At 43.9% G+C, this 13,072-nt stretch overlaps 1 protein-coding gene across 1 annotated transcript in view; it reads left to right on the forward strand.

The window, feature by feature from the left end:
* The window catches only part of SYT2 (synaptotagmin 2), an 82,727-nt gene that overhangs the window by 20,643 nt on the left and 49,012 nt on the right, over window positions 1-13,072 (forward strand). The window contains exon 2 of the mRNA XM_061630340.1: window positions 8,958-9,027. The gene's annotated coding sequence lies outside the window, so the exon portion shown is untranslated. The remainder of the gene's footprint in view (window positions 1-8,957; window positions 9,028-13,072) is intronic.

Raw genomic sequence — 13,072 nt, forward strand, 5'->3', positions numbered from 1 at the left:
ACTTGTGCTGGGTTACAGGCAGTGCTTCTACTTGCTTGTCAGTTGCTGAGAAAATACTGTCTTTTATTTTCTTCAGAGGTATTAAATGTATTTTTCTGTCTGTGTTTCTCCTTTGTCAAACTGGTCACACAACTGAGCATTTCTGTGTTTGGCTGTACCTCTAGGGCACGTTCCCAAGTCTAAGTGCCTGTGCTTCATTGGAAGGCAGGTTCTTATTCCTGGACACCTCCACACAAAAAGTGGGAAGGTAGCTCTGTACACTGCACAGCCTACACTGTTTCTACAGGTGCTCACATCAAACAGTGGGCATGGTGATGATCAGATGCACTACATCAAGGCATCCAGTCCCAAAGACCTGCTCCTAGTTTGTGGTCGCTTGCTGGGCAGAAGATAGAATGCTGTCTTGCAATGATGTGAACATAAAGATTTCACTGGATTACTACTGCTTGTTGCAAACCTTTAAGTGAGCTTTCAAAGATCAGTTTGTTTAAAACTGCTTTTGCATCATGTTTAATTGGGACACTGCTGAGTTCTGTTATAACTATAAACCATCTGATTTTGTATTAGTGGTATTATGCTAGTTTTAATATTTTATTGTTTGTGCTGGTTTGTTGGTATTTTATTGTTAATTTTATGGTGATTTGCATTTAGGAAGCCACCTTGGGAGGTTTAACCTGGAAAGACAGCCTATAAATGTTTTAAATAAATAATTCCTTAAATACTTGATTTGTATACCAGTGGAAATAATGGAACATAATCCAGAAAATATGAACCAGACATTGGCTTATTTCATTCTATCCCACAGAAAGCATCGTTGCCATGTAAATTTTGTAAGCAGTGCTTAAAAAATCTCAAAAGTCTGTTTATACTGAAGATAATAGCACAACAAAAGAAATGAGTGTGTATCCTATGGGTAGCATTGGCTTGGTTTGTGCCTAATGCTAAGCCATGGCTTGTTTAACAGACCATGAGTTAACCATTCGTCGTTCCACAGAAGATCAAACAAACCATGGCTTGTTGCTCCAAGCTTCTATACTTTTCCCCAGCTGTTTTTGCCTTGTGCCATTTGTGGTTTGGTGCATGTCTGGGATGGGGTGGTTAAAAAAAAAAAGACATGGATATGGAAGAGACTCGAATTCACCCATAATGCCAAGCCATAGTTAAAAGTTTGTAAGCCAACAAAAAAAATGGCTTCAGATTATGGTTTGTGGCAGTAAGCAAATCATAGTTAAGCTGCTGGGCAGGGTTCACACATAAGACTAAGGCATCATTCAATAAGCCATAGTTTAATACGTCATGGTTTAGCATTTTGTTTGAACCAGGTTAATGTATTTTTACACCACATTTAGTTCTCTTAAAAACTGTTTTCTCACTCTAGCTTCAGATTTACATGTGGTGGAAGAAGCTTTTAATGACCAATTATCCCATTACATGGTATTACTTTTCATCTCTCTGCAAAAGACAATTGTACATATGCTTCCTTTTGCACATTTCAATACAGTGTAGCCTGGTATACAAATAATTTTGTGCAGTGCTCTGAAGCAATCCAGTTTTACTGCTACTTTTAGATTGTATGTTGTTGCGTATCATTATCTCCAGTTGCTGCTTCTTAATGCCAGATCGGTAAATAATAAAACCTCCCTCATCCATGATTTAATTGTGGATGAGGTGGCCGATCTGGCGTTCATTACTGAGACCCGGGTGAGCGATCTGGGAGGCATTAATCTCTCCCAACTGTGCCCACCTGGGTATTCGGTTCAGCATCTGGGTAGATCCGAGGGTTGGGGAGGGGGAATCGCTGTGGTCTATAGAAGTTTAATCCCTCTTGTTAGGCACCCTATCCAGGTGGCTAATGGTCTGGAGTGCCTTCACATTGCGTTGGGTCAACGAGACAGACTGGGAATACTGTTGGTGTACTGTCCACCCTGCTGCCCAACAGCTTCCCTAACTGAGCTGACGGAGGTGGTCGCGGGCTTGGTGTTGCGATCTTCCAAACTTCTGGTATTGGGGGATCTCAACATTCATGCCGAGACCGCTTTGTCCGGGGCGGCTCAGGACTTCATGGCCTCCATGACAGCCATGGGGCTGTCTCAATTTGTTACTGGCCCTACGCATATTTCGGGGCACACTCTAGACTTGATTTTTGCCACTGGATTAGGGGATGGTTATCTGGGAGTGAGGGATTTTACATCTGTTCCTTTGTCATGGTCAGATCACCGCCTATTGAGGTTTAGACTCACAATGTTTTCTTCCCTCTGCAAGGGTGGAGGACCAATTAAGATGGTCCGTCCCCGGAGACTAATGAATCCTGAGGGTTTTCAGAAGGCTCTGGGGAGTTTTCCGGCTGATAAAACTGACGCTCCTGTCGAAACCCTGGTCAATCTGTGGAATACGGAAATGACCCGGGCAGCTGACATGATCACCCCAATGCGCCCTCTCCTTTGCAGAGCTCAACGGGCTCCGTGGTTTACCCCGGAGCTAAGAGTGATGAAGCAAGAAAGGAGACGGCTTGAGTGCAAATGGAGACGAACTCCCGACGGCTGTAACCTTGCACTTGTGAAGGTCTCCACCAAGCTCTATGTGAAGGCGGTGAGGGCAGCAAAGAAGCAGTACTTTGCTGCCTCCATTCAGTCATCTTCCAACCACCCAGCGGAGCTTTATAAAGTTGTTCGGGGACTCGTACATTCTGGTCCTCAGAACGCAATAATATCATCGACAGCTCGCTGTAATGAGTTTGCGAGACACTTCCAAGATAAGATCACGAACATCCGCCGGGACCTTGACTCCAATATTGTAGCAGTTGATCCTAATGAGGTGTCCAGAGCACAGTCTTGTCCTGTTTTATTGGATGAATTTCAGTTGGTACAGCTCGAGGATGTGGACAAGGTGCTTGGACAGGTGCGGGCGACCACATCTGCTCTGGATCCTTGCCCCTCGTGGCTAATAAAAGCTAGCAGGAATGGAACAGCCGGATGGGCCAAGGAGGTGATCAATGCCTCTTTACGAGAGGGAGTGGTACCACTCTGTCTGAAACAGGCGGTGGTGAAACCGCTCCTAAAAAATCCCTCCTTGGACCCTGAAAACCTTGACAACTATAGACCGGTAGCAAATGTTCCATTCCTGGGCAAGGTTTTAGAGCGTGTGGTCGCTCGCCAGCTCCAGGCTCTCCTGGATGAAACTGATTATCTGGATCCATTTCAATCGGGCTTTCGGCCGGGGTTTGGTACAGAAACAGCCTTGGTTGCCCTGTATGATGACCTCTGTAGGGAGAAAGACAGAGGGAGTGTAACTCTGTTGGTTCTCCTGGACCTCTCAGCGGCTTTTGATACCATCGACCATGGTATCCTTCTGGGGCGACTTGCAGACTTGGGAGTTGGAGGCACTGCTTGTCAGTGGCTGTGCTCCTACCTCGAGAATCGTCTCCAGAAGTTGGTGCTTGGGGAGCATTACTCGAATCCCTGGGTACTCCAATATGGGGTCCCGCAGGGTTCGGTTCTGTCCTCCATGCTTTTTAATATCTATATGAAGCCGCTGGGTGACGTCATAAGGAGATTTGGAGTGTGTTTCCAGCAATATGCTGATGATACGCAGCTCTACTTATCCTTTTCATCTTCTTCAGGTGAGGCTGTTGATGTACTAAACCACTGCCTGGCCGCGATAATGGACTGGATGAGAGCTAATAAACTGAGACTCAATCCTGACAAGACTGAGATGCTGTTGGTGGGGGAGCTCTCTGCCCAGATGGTTGATGTCCGACCTGCCCTAGATGGGGTTACACTCCCCCTAAAGGAGCAAGTCCGTAGTTTGGGGGTCTTATTAGATCCGCTCCTGTCACTGGAGGCTCAGGTAGCCTCGGTGGCACGGAATGCGTTCTACCAGCTTTGGCTGGTAGCCCAACTACGACCCTATCTGGACAGGGAGAACCTTGCCACAGTTATCCATGCTCTGGTAACCTCTAGATTGGACTACTGTAATGCGCTCTACCAGAGCTTGGAAAAGTTACTTTTTTGAACTACAACTCCCATCAGCCCAATCCAGTGGCCATGCTGGCTGGGTGTCAGGCCCAGGATGCGACTCAGTCTTGCTGCAAGATGCCGAGGCTTAGTATCTCAGGACCTCCTGCTTCCTTTCCAGGCGCCTTCCTTCCATCCGGTGATCTATCTGTAGGCATAGCCGGATGAGCCCTGGTAGGTCAGCGGGGGGGGAGGTCCTGGCCAACTCATCCAGGATTTCAGCATTTAATCCACTCCGGTACATAAACATCAGGGTGGCGTCATTGTAACCAGTTTCCTGGGACAGAATTTTAAAAGCGTTAGTGTACTCGGAAACAGTCCCTTTAGCTTGCTTCAGAGCGCCTAGTTGCCGCGCTACTGTTTCAGCTCTTTGCGGGTCTTGAAACATCTCGGTCATCTCCTGTATAAATCCTCTGTACCTTCTTAAGACAGTATCTTTTCTCACGAGATACGGAGTCACCCATTTTGCAGCTTCTCCCTCCAGGAGGCTAATCACGAAGGCCACTTTAGCCCCATCGTTTGGAAACTCCATGTGCCTGACATCCAGATATAACTCACATTGAGCCACAAAAGTTGCCAACTGATCACTTTGTCCCGCGTATTTTGGGGGCAATCCAATGGGAACCTTTACTGCGGCAGCTGGAGGGGCTGTTTGCATCTGGTCTATCGTGGCCTTCAAGGTTTGATTATCCGTCTTCAGCGCCTTGACTGCTGCTAGCAGGGCTTGGACATCCGTCTGCAATTCAGCTACCTTAGTCCTCAAGAGTTTCACTTCTTCCGTCTCAGAAGTGGGGTTCGTCCCCCCCGCTGCTCCCTTTGACATCTTGTCCCAGTCAAGTGAAGAGAGCATTGAGGGTGATTTAGGTGGCTCTGTCAAGCTGTCAGGCCCAGGATGCGACTCAGGAACCAGACCAGAGGTTGTAGTTAATTCGTGTTTTATTAGAGTAATGTCCAACAAAGACTGCGCTTTCTCATGAAGCAATACAGGGATACAGGTCCTGCGACATTGGGAGAAAGTTGACAGAGCAAGGGGCTGCTTCCCGCCTGTTCTTTAAGAAGGGGCTAAACGGGCGCGCAACCTTTCGCTCCTCCTTAACTGCCCCTCAGGTACTGCCCGCCTTCCCCCCCTTCTCTCCTGTCTTTTCAACCGTCTGCGTGTGCATGGTGAGGGGGGAGGCATCACCTCCTCCTCTTCTGAAGTGTCCGATTCCCCTATGGGTGATAAAGGAGGGGCTGAGGGTAAACCATCTCTCCGCCTTTCTGCTGTGATCAGCCCTCCCTCTTGCTCTGAGCTGCGGAGAAGGGAGGGCCTGGGAATGTCTGGGGGGGATTCTAAAACTTCAAGGCTCTCAGGCTCCCCGTTGCTAGGCGACCCTATCTCTGGCATGTCCTCTGTTTCGGCTTCGCTCCACAGAGGGTAAGTTCCTCCCTCCTCCCTCTGCCAGCCATTTGAATCCTCTTCTGACAACCCCCCAGGAGCCCAGCTCATCCTCCCGACACTGGGGCTGATGGGAGTTGTAGTTTAAAAAAGTAACTTTTCCAAGCTCTGCACTCTACGTAGGGTTACCTCTGAAGACAGTTCGGAAACTTCAGCTAGTGCAGAATGCTGCGGCCAGAGTTCTTACCGGGACTAAAAAATATGATCATATAACTCCTGTCCTGGCCCAGCTGCACTGGCTACCAATATGTTTCCGGGCCAGATTCAAAGTGTTGGTTCTTACCTATAAAGCCCTTAACGGCATTGGACCGCAATACCTGGTGGAACGCCTCTTCCGCTATGTACCAGCCCGTTCACTGCGCCTGACGTCGAAGGCTCTTCTCCGGGTTCCAACGCATATGGAGGCCCGGAGAGTAATAACTAGAGCTAGGGCCTTCTCGGTGGTGGCCCCCGAGTTATGGAATGCCCTCCCTGACGAGATACGCCTGCGCCTTCTTTGTTATCTTTTTGGCGCCAGGTAAAGACCTACCTCTTTGCCCAGGCATTTTAAATTCTACTTTAATTTGTCTTTGTCTTAATTTTGTTTACATATTTTTTATACTGTATTGTTTTCATGTTTATTTGTGTTTTAACCTGTTTTTATCTTTTGTACACCACCCTGAGAGCTTGTTGCTATAGGGCGGTTTAAAAATGTAAATAAATAAATAAATAAATAAATAAATAAATTATGAGTCTAGCACTATATGTATCTTTCAATATTGATTGTTCCACTGTCCAGAAGAGGCCACAGCAGTTCAAGCCAAGCAGCAATAATATTTTTGACTGCATTATATTTTCATTTGAGGTTAGTTTTTTCGATGTGCAGAACTTTGACACAGAGAGAGTTTGTTGCGTTGCCTGAGTTGGCAGCAGAAGTTGGATGGTCTCTCTTGAATGATGATTAATGAAGAACATTGAAATTGGGTCCCTGAGTAGGTAAAGTATTAATGTGTTTGCTCACTGCAGTCCATGTTTAAAAGTGCTACTGGCCTTTAATCACAAATAGCCACTCAGTCATTAGAACTGGATTCTTGACTTCCTTGTTTGGCTCCATACACCAACTGAGCCTGTATCAAAACTTTGCAAACTACCCTATATGTCAGTCATTAATTGGTGCCCAACTAGGCACAGGATTGTATCATTATACCTGGTTCAGATGTAACACCAAACCATGTTTTATCCAGAGCTTGGAAAAGTTACTTTTTTGAACTACAACTCCCATCAGTCCAATCCAGTGGCCATGCTGGCTGGGGCTGATGGGAGTTGTAGTTCAAAAAAGTAACTTTTCCAAGCTCTGGTTTTATCACTATGAAGACTAGCAGGTGTGAGCTTTAGGCTTGTGCCTTCCCCCTTTCACATGTGAGGGGAGAAAGCTTCTGTTTGCAGCTTCTGTTTGCAGTTTGGAACAAACTGCAGTTTCTTGTTACATCTGAGTACAGTAAGCTGTAGTTTGTTCACACCATAGTTTGCTCACAAACAGGATATTAACCATGGTTTGAGAACTGCTGCTAAAAATGGGACCTGATTTTGAGAGGCCTATATAGGATTGCTATATAGGCTGAAATCCTGTGCACAGTTACTTAAAAGGAAACTGGAAATGTTCTGGAAAATTGTTTGCAGAAAAGGTGTATATTAGGAGAAAAAATGTAAAATGTAAATGTACTGCCTTCAAGTCATTCCGACTTATGGCGACCCTATGAATAGGGTTTTCATGAGGCTGAGAGGCAGTGACTGGCCCAAGGTCACCCAGGGAGCTTCATGGCTATGTGGGGATTTGAACCCTGGTCTCCCAGGTCGTAGTCCAACACCTTAACTACTACACCACACTGGCTCTCACATATTAGGAGAAATGCCCACTAGATGAATTTTCATGAGGATTTTTTTAAAAACACAAATTGATGCAGAAATGTGAACTGAAATTAAGATTGGAAAAATGAAAAACTGAAATCAACAGATATGTCCATCCCTATTTCTGAGCAATATATGTAGGATCATGCTTTATACAACCTAAAATGTAACAAAACATAGATTGATTAAATTTATATCCTGCCCTTGCACCCAAAGGAGCCCTGGGCAATAAACACATTTAAAACAAAACATTTTAACAACCACCACCATTCTAAAAACAGTGGCAGAGAAAAACATTCTAACAGCTGCAGGTACAAACATTCTAAAAAAAGTTGCAGATAAAATCATTCTTTTTTCTAGTGATCTCTGGGTTGCCAGGAACAGTCTCCATCAGCCGTCCAGTGCCTAGGTAAACAGGAATCATCACACTCTCTGCTTCACTATGTCTTTTCATAGAATTGTAGACTAGTAGAGTTGGAAGGGGTCTATAAGGCTATTGAGTGCAACCTGCTGCTCAATGCAGGAATCCAACTTAAAGAATGCCCGACAGGTGGCTGTCTAGCTGCCTCTTGAATGTCTCCAGTGCTGGAGAGCCCACCACCTCCCTAGGCAATTGGTTCCACTGTCATATTGCTGTAACAGATAGGAAGTTTTTCCTGATCTTCAGCCGAAATCTGGCTTCCTGTAACTTGAGCCCATTATTCACTGTCCTGCTTTCTGGGATGATTAAGAAGAGATCCTGGCCCTCCTCTGTGTGGCAAATGTTGAAGTACAGGCTGGGACAGAAATATGTTACTATGGGATGTATAAGTACATCAATACAAATCTGGATTCAAAGGCTACAAATAAGTAAAAATGTTTTGCCCTTGTATTCCTTTTGCTTGCCAGAATGTTCCCTGTCTATTTTTTTGGTACTTGTAACTGATTGTTTGACTCTCCATCTTTTTTTAAATTACTTTTTTTATTGTTTTAGTCATTAACTAAATTTCTTTGTCCTGTATTTAATTTGTCCACCTTCTGATTGATATTTCAGTGTTCTGTAACAAATCTAGTTTATTTATGATTCCTCCGAAGGGTTGCTTCCTATTTTACAGGTATCCGGTCATAGTAGTACTCCTATAAATGATTTCTCTGAATAAAGGTGGACATTTCTGTGGGGCCAAGCAGGTCTGGATCTGGTTGTGAGTTCACCTGGGAACTGCATGAATACCAACTTGAAGAGAGATAGGATATAGATGGGTTATATCCAGTGATGGCTTTGCACTGGTGGGAAGCACTTCTACGCGGACAAGGCAGATCACTTGATTTTTGCCAGTCTCCCCACCCATGCTTCCCAAAAGCTTTTTCTGAGGGCTAGGGGACACTCTGGACAGTATGGGATATAGAAGGCTGCAATTGGTCAGGGAGATTTGATGTACATGGGATGCCTTACTTTGTGCTAGCAGAAGTGTTTCAATCAGCATAAAGCCACCATTGGATATAACCCTATGTATTTAAATACATTTCCTTACTAAGTGACATGGGTTGTGGGTTGTGCAATGCAGATTAAAATGGCCCAGTTGAATGTGAATGGTAAAGAACAAGCAATATAATGACTGTTGATATTTTGTTGTGTGCAGGTCATTTGAATGTCTTAACCATCACGAGGTTTCCGCAGTGCCTTATAACTAGTCAGTACAAGTGCTTGTGGTAAGTCCTGCATGTGTTACTCTGTTCTTTTTGTACTCAAATCCCCACCCCGCCGCCATATAACTCCATTGAGGTCTTTCGGCTAGTATTACAGAATTAAATCTTGGATCCTAGTCTTGAGATAAGAAATTAAAAGATGAAAAATTGCTTGAAGTGGCAAGTTATCTCCATAACCTCATTCACGTGCATCAGGCATTACATATCCATTCCAAGAATTAATACAGAGGGAGCCAGCAGAAGACTTGTAGTGTCTCAGTGTGAAGCAGCTGATAATAAAATAAAATGCAAAATCCCTGAGAAGTACAAGGTATCTGTGCATTATAGTCAGTACAAAGACATCTGGGTTGTAACACTGCAATTTGTTAGCTAAATCATACCTCAGAACACTGAAATTTATTAGCTAAATCGTACCTCGGGGACAACAGTGGGCCAAATTATTATGACTCATCGTGAAGAAACACATTGATTTATATGGTGGTCAGTTGCCTCTGTGGCAACTGTGACAATATTTTAGTAAGTGTGTCTTGATTTATACCTATCCAAGGAAGCTTGTCGCCTTTCAGGAAAACAGAATGGTCATGTGTTTGATCTTGCAAATAAAGAGGCAGAAAAGATCTATGAAACCTGCATCTAAGGGAAGCAATTTATGTGACAGATATGTTATCTGGTGAACATACCTACTTTTCTTGATCGCAGAATCTCTGTGTGTGAATTCACCCAGCTTAATTTCTCACATGAATTCCATCCATTCACACACTTTACCAGGGTTTTGGTTTTAGACATGTGGACTATAGCCCTGAAGATGCCCAACCTTTGGGAGAGCCTGCCCATATGCCAGACTAGATGAGATACCAACATAACATGATCAGAGCTCCTGTTACTTTTTAACAAAAGCTGAAAGCAGCTGCTGGGACAGAGGGTACTGCGGGCGAAGCAGATCAGAGCTCCAGCACTGGGGAGGGTGTGTTTTTAAAAGCATTTTGTTTTATGTTTTTATTAGTGCACCTCCCCCAACTACTATTTGTCCTACAGTACCTACATACAGGTGCTATATATACAGGTGAGTTTATCCACTGATTCTCCTTTCTACTATTCATTTGCTTATTGAGAAATAATAATAATAATAATAATAATAATAATTTATTACCCACCTTTCACTCAGAGGTGTTTATGATTTAAAACACATAATTAAAACAGTTAAAAACAACCTAAACAACATCACAGAAAATAGGGTGGGTCCTAAAAATATGCATCTCAGGTGTTGAAGGTCGGGGTAAAGAGGTGCGTCTTCAGCATCCGCCAAAAGTTGTACAATGAAATTGCCAGATGAACCTTGGTGAGGAAGGAGTTTTACAGCTTAGGGGCTGCCACAGAGTATGCTCTCTCCTGCGCCACCCCCCCCAAGCTTCTGAGGGTGGTGGAACTACCAAAAGGGCCCCTCTGCTGATCTCAACACCTGGAAGAATCTTTAGGGAAGGAGGCGGTGTTTCAGATATTTGGGACCCAAGTCGTTTACGGCTTTAAACACTAACATGAGTACCTTTAACTGGCCTGGAAACGAACTGGCATGTGGTATACATGCCATGCGGGTAAAGAAAAGGAGGCCTATTTTATCCCTTTTATCCTCATATTATTGCCAGCAGGGTAAGAGAACACCCTGCCAGTTTTCTGCATTAGAAAGTAGCGTACTGCAGTGACTTCCTTGTATGCCAGCTGTCATGATGAGGGAGAATGGTTGTTCCTTCCTCCAAGGGCTGCAGAATGTATTCTGTCCACCCTGCTGGTAATCAACTTCTGTTTCTAGAGTGACGCTTAACATGGGGGATTTTTTACATTAGTATGATCTGGGAAATCTTGTTACTATGAAGCACCTGGAGGATGTGTGTTCCTCTACACATTGGAGAGGAGTCCCATTTCAGGCAGAAGGCACTCTAGCTCCCTACTGATGAGAGGAAAGTGATGGAAAGCCAGCTTGCATGAAGCACATCTTTAAAAAGAAGTACAAGCCAACTTTTTCTAGCAATGACATCAAAATGGAAGTTACACCCTACATAGGAAGCTCCTTATACCATTATTGGACCAAGATGAAGGAGGTGTGAAAATTGGAGGGAGAAATATCAATAATTTAAGATATGCAGACAATACCATACTACTAGCAGAAACCAATAATGATTTAAAACGAATGCTGATGAAAGTTAAAGGAAAGCACAAAAGCAGGACTACAGCTGAACGTCAAAAAGACTAAAGTAATGACAACAGCAGATTTATGTAACTTTAAAGTTGACAATGAGGACATTGAACTTGTCAAGGTTATCAATACCTTGGCACAGTCATTAACCAAAATGGAGACAATAGTCAAGAAATCAGAAGAAGGCTAGGAGTGGGGAGGGCAGCTGTGAGAGAACTAGAAAAGGTCCTCAAATGCAAAGATGTATCACTGAACACTAAAGTCAGGATCATTCAGACCATGGTATTCCCGATCTCTATGTATGGATGTGAAAGTTGGACAGTGAAAAAAGGGGATAAGAGAAAAATCAACTCATTTGAAATGTGGTGTTGGAGGAGAGCTTTGTGCATACCATGGACTGCAAAAAAGACAAATCATTGAGTGTTAGAACCAATTAAACTAGAGCTATCATTAGAAGCTAAAATGATGAAACAGGTTATCATACTTTGGACACATCATGAGAAGACATGATTCACTAGAAAAGACAATAATGCTGGAAAAAACAGAAGGGAGTAGAAAAAGAAGAAGGCCAAACAAGTGATGGATTGATTCCATAAAGGAAGCCACAGACCTGAACTTACAAGATCTGAACAGGGTGGTACATGACAGATGCTCTTGGAGGTTGCTGATTCATAGGGTCGCCATAAGCCGTAGTCGACTTGGAGGCACACAACAACAACAACCTTTTGCTATATTCTCACTTTGATCTTTTTTTACTGGAAAGCCCCAGTACCTGGAAACAAAATTCAGAATCCTTTCACCATCCTTTTTATGGATGGCAAGCATGTTATATCCTTGTGGTATCATTAAAATCACCAACAAGCAAACATCTGCCCAATTTGTGATAAAGTGCAGGAGATACAAACTCATTGTCACTGATAAATTGTTCTTGGGTTCTCCTAAGGCAATGGTTAGGGGTGGGTATAATTGTTCTATGTCCTCAGGAATAAATCCTACAAAAGGCTGAAGGATACACCTATGTTTACAGGGTGGGATAAACCTTCAGGGGTCAACTGAAAGTGACTTAATTGATTTCCACTTATTACTTTGATCAAGAGATTTGAACTCATCATATGCCTTAGTTCACCTCACCGCCTGTCAGTAAGGATGGCATGGCATTGATAACTCTCCCTTCACTATCTTAATTGCCAATTTTTCAGAAAAGGAGCTGACTTTAGTACGTTACAGCTCACAGCCAGCTTGTAACTAGCATCTCAGCTGGGGCCAGTTTTTTGAAGCTGGTTGGGGTTGTCTTTGGATGTGGATCAAGAGACAATTACCAGATGGATCAGCTCCTTGCCTCAGTTCTTCCACAGGAATACTTACCAGTGTCTATAAGTGCCAGTCAGTGGTTGGAAAGAAGTAATTCAGTCCAGCTTGCAAGACAGTAGATAACATTGGCCAGGGGCGGGGATGGCTTTCTAATCTGCAACTAACTAGGCATAGTGGTTCCATTTTGAACCTTAAGCACCTGACTCCTAAGACGTACTGCTATGACATCCTCCTCAATTGATTTTAGTGCCTAGCAATATTCTGTGCCCTGAGCATAGCTCATTCCAGGAGGAAATCATCAAAGCCCTCTCTGTCCATGCAGCTGAGTAGGCACCTCCCTAATCAAGGTAATCTAACTCTTCGTGGTTCAAAGCTTTCTTAAACTGTTCTGCAGTATCCAGACTTGCCTGAATCAACCAGCATGGGATAATTGTAACTCAGGTTTGTGAAAAAGGCTTTATTCTCTGTATGCACTTAATCTAGTTGTCAAGATTCCTGTGTGGAAAACTGCATTTATGTTGTGCTTTCAGTCACTTCTGAGAATTT

The sequence above is a fragment of the Rhineura floridana genome, chromosome 6, assembly GCF_030035675.1.
Source record: "Rhineura floridana isolate rRhiFlo1 chromosome 6, rRhiFlo1.hap2, whole genome shotgun sequence".
NCBI lineage: Eukaryota > Metazoa > Chordata > Lepidosauria > Squamata > Rhineuridae > Rhineura > Rhineura floridana.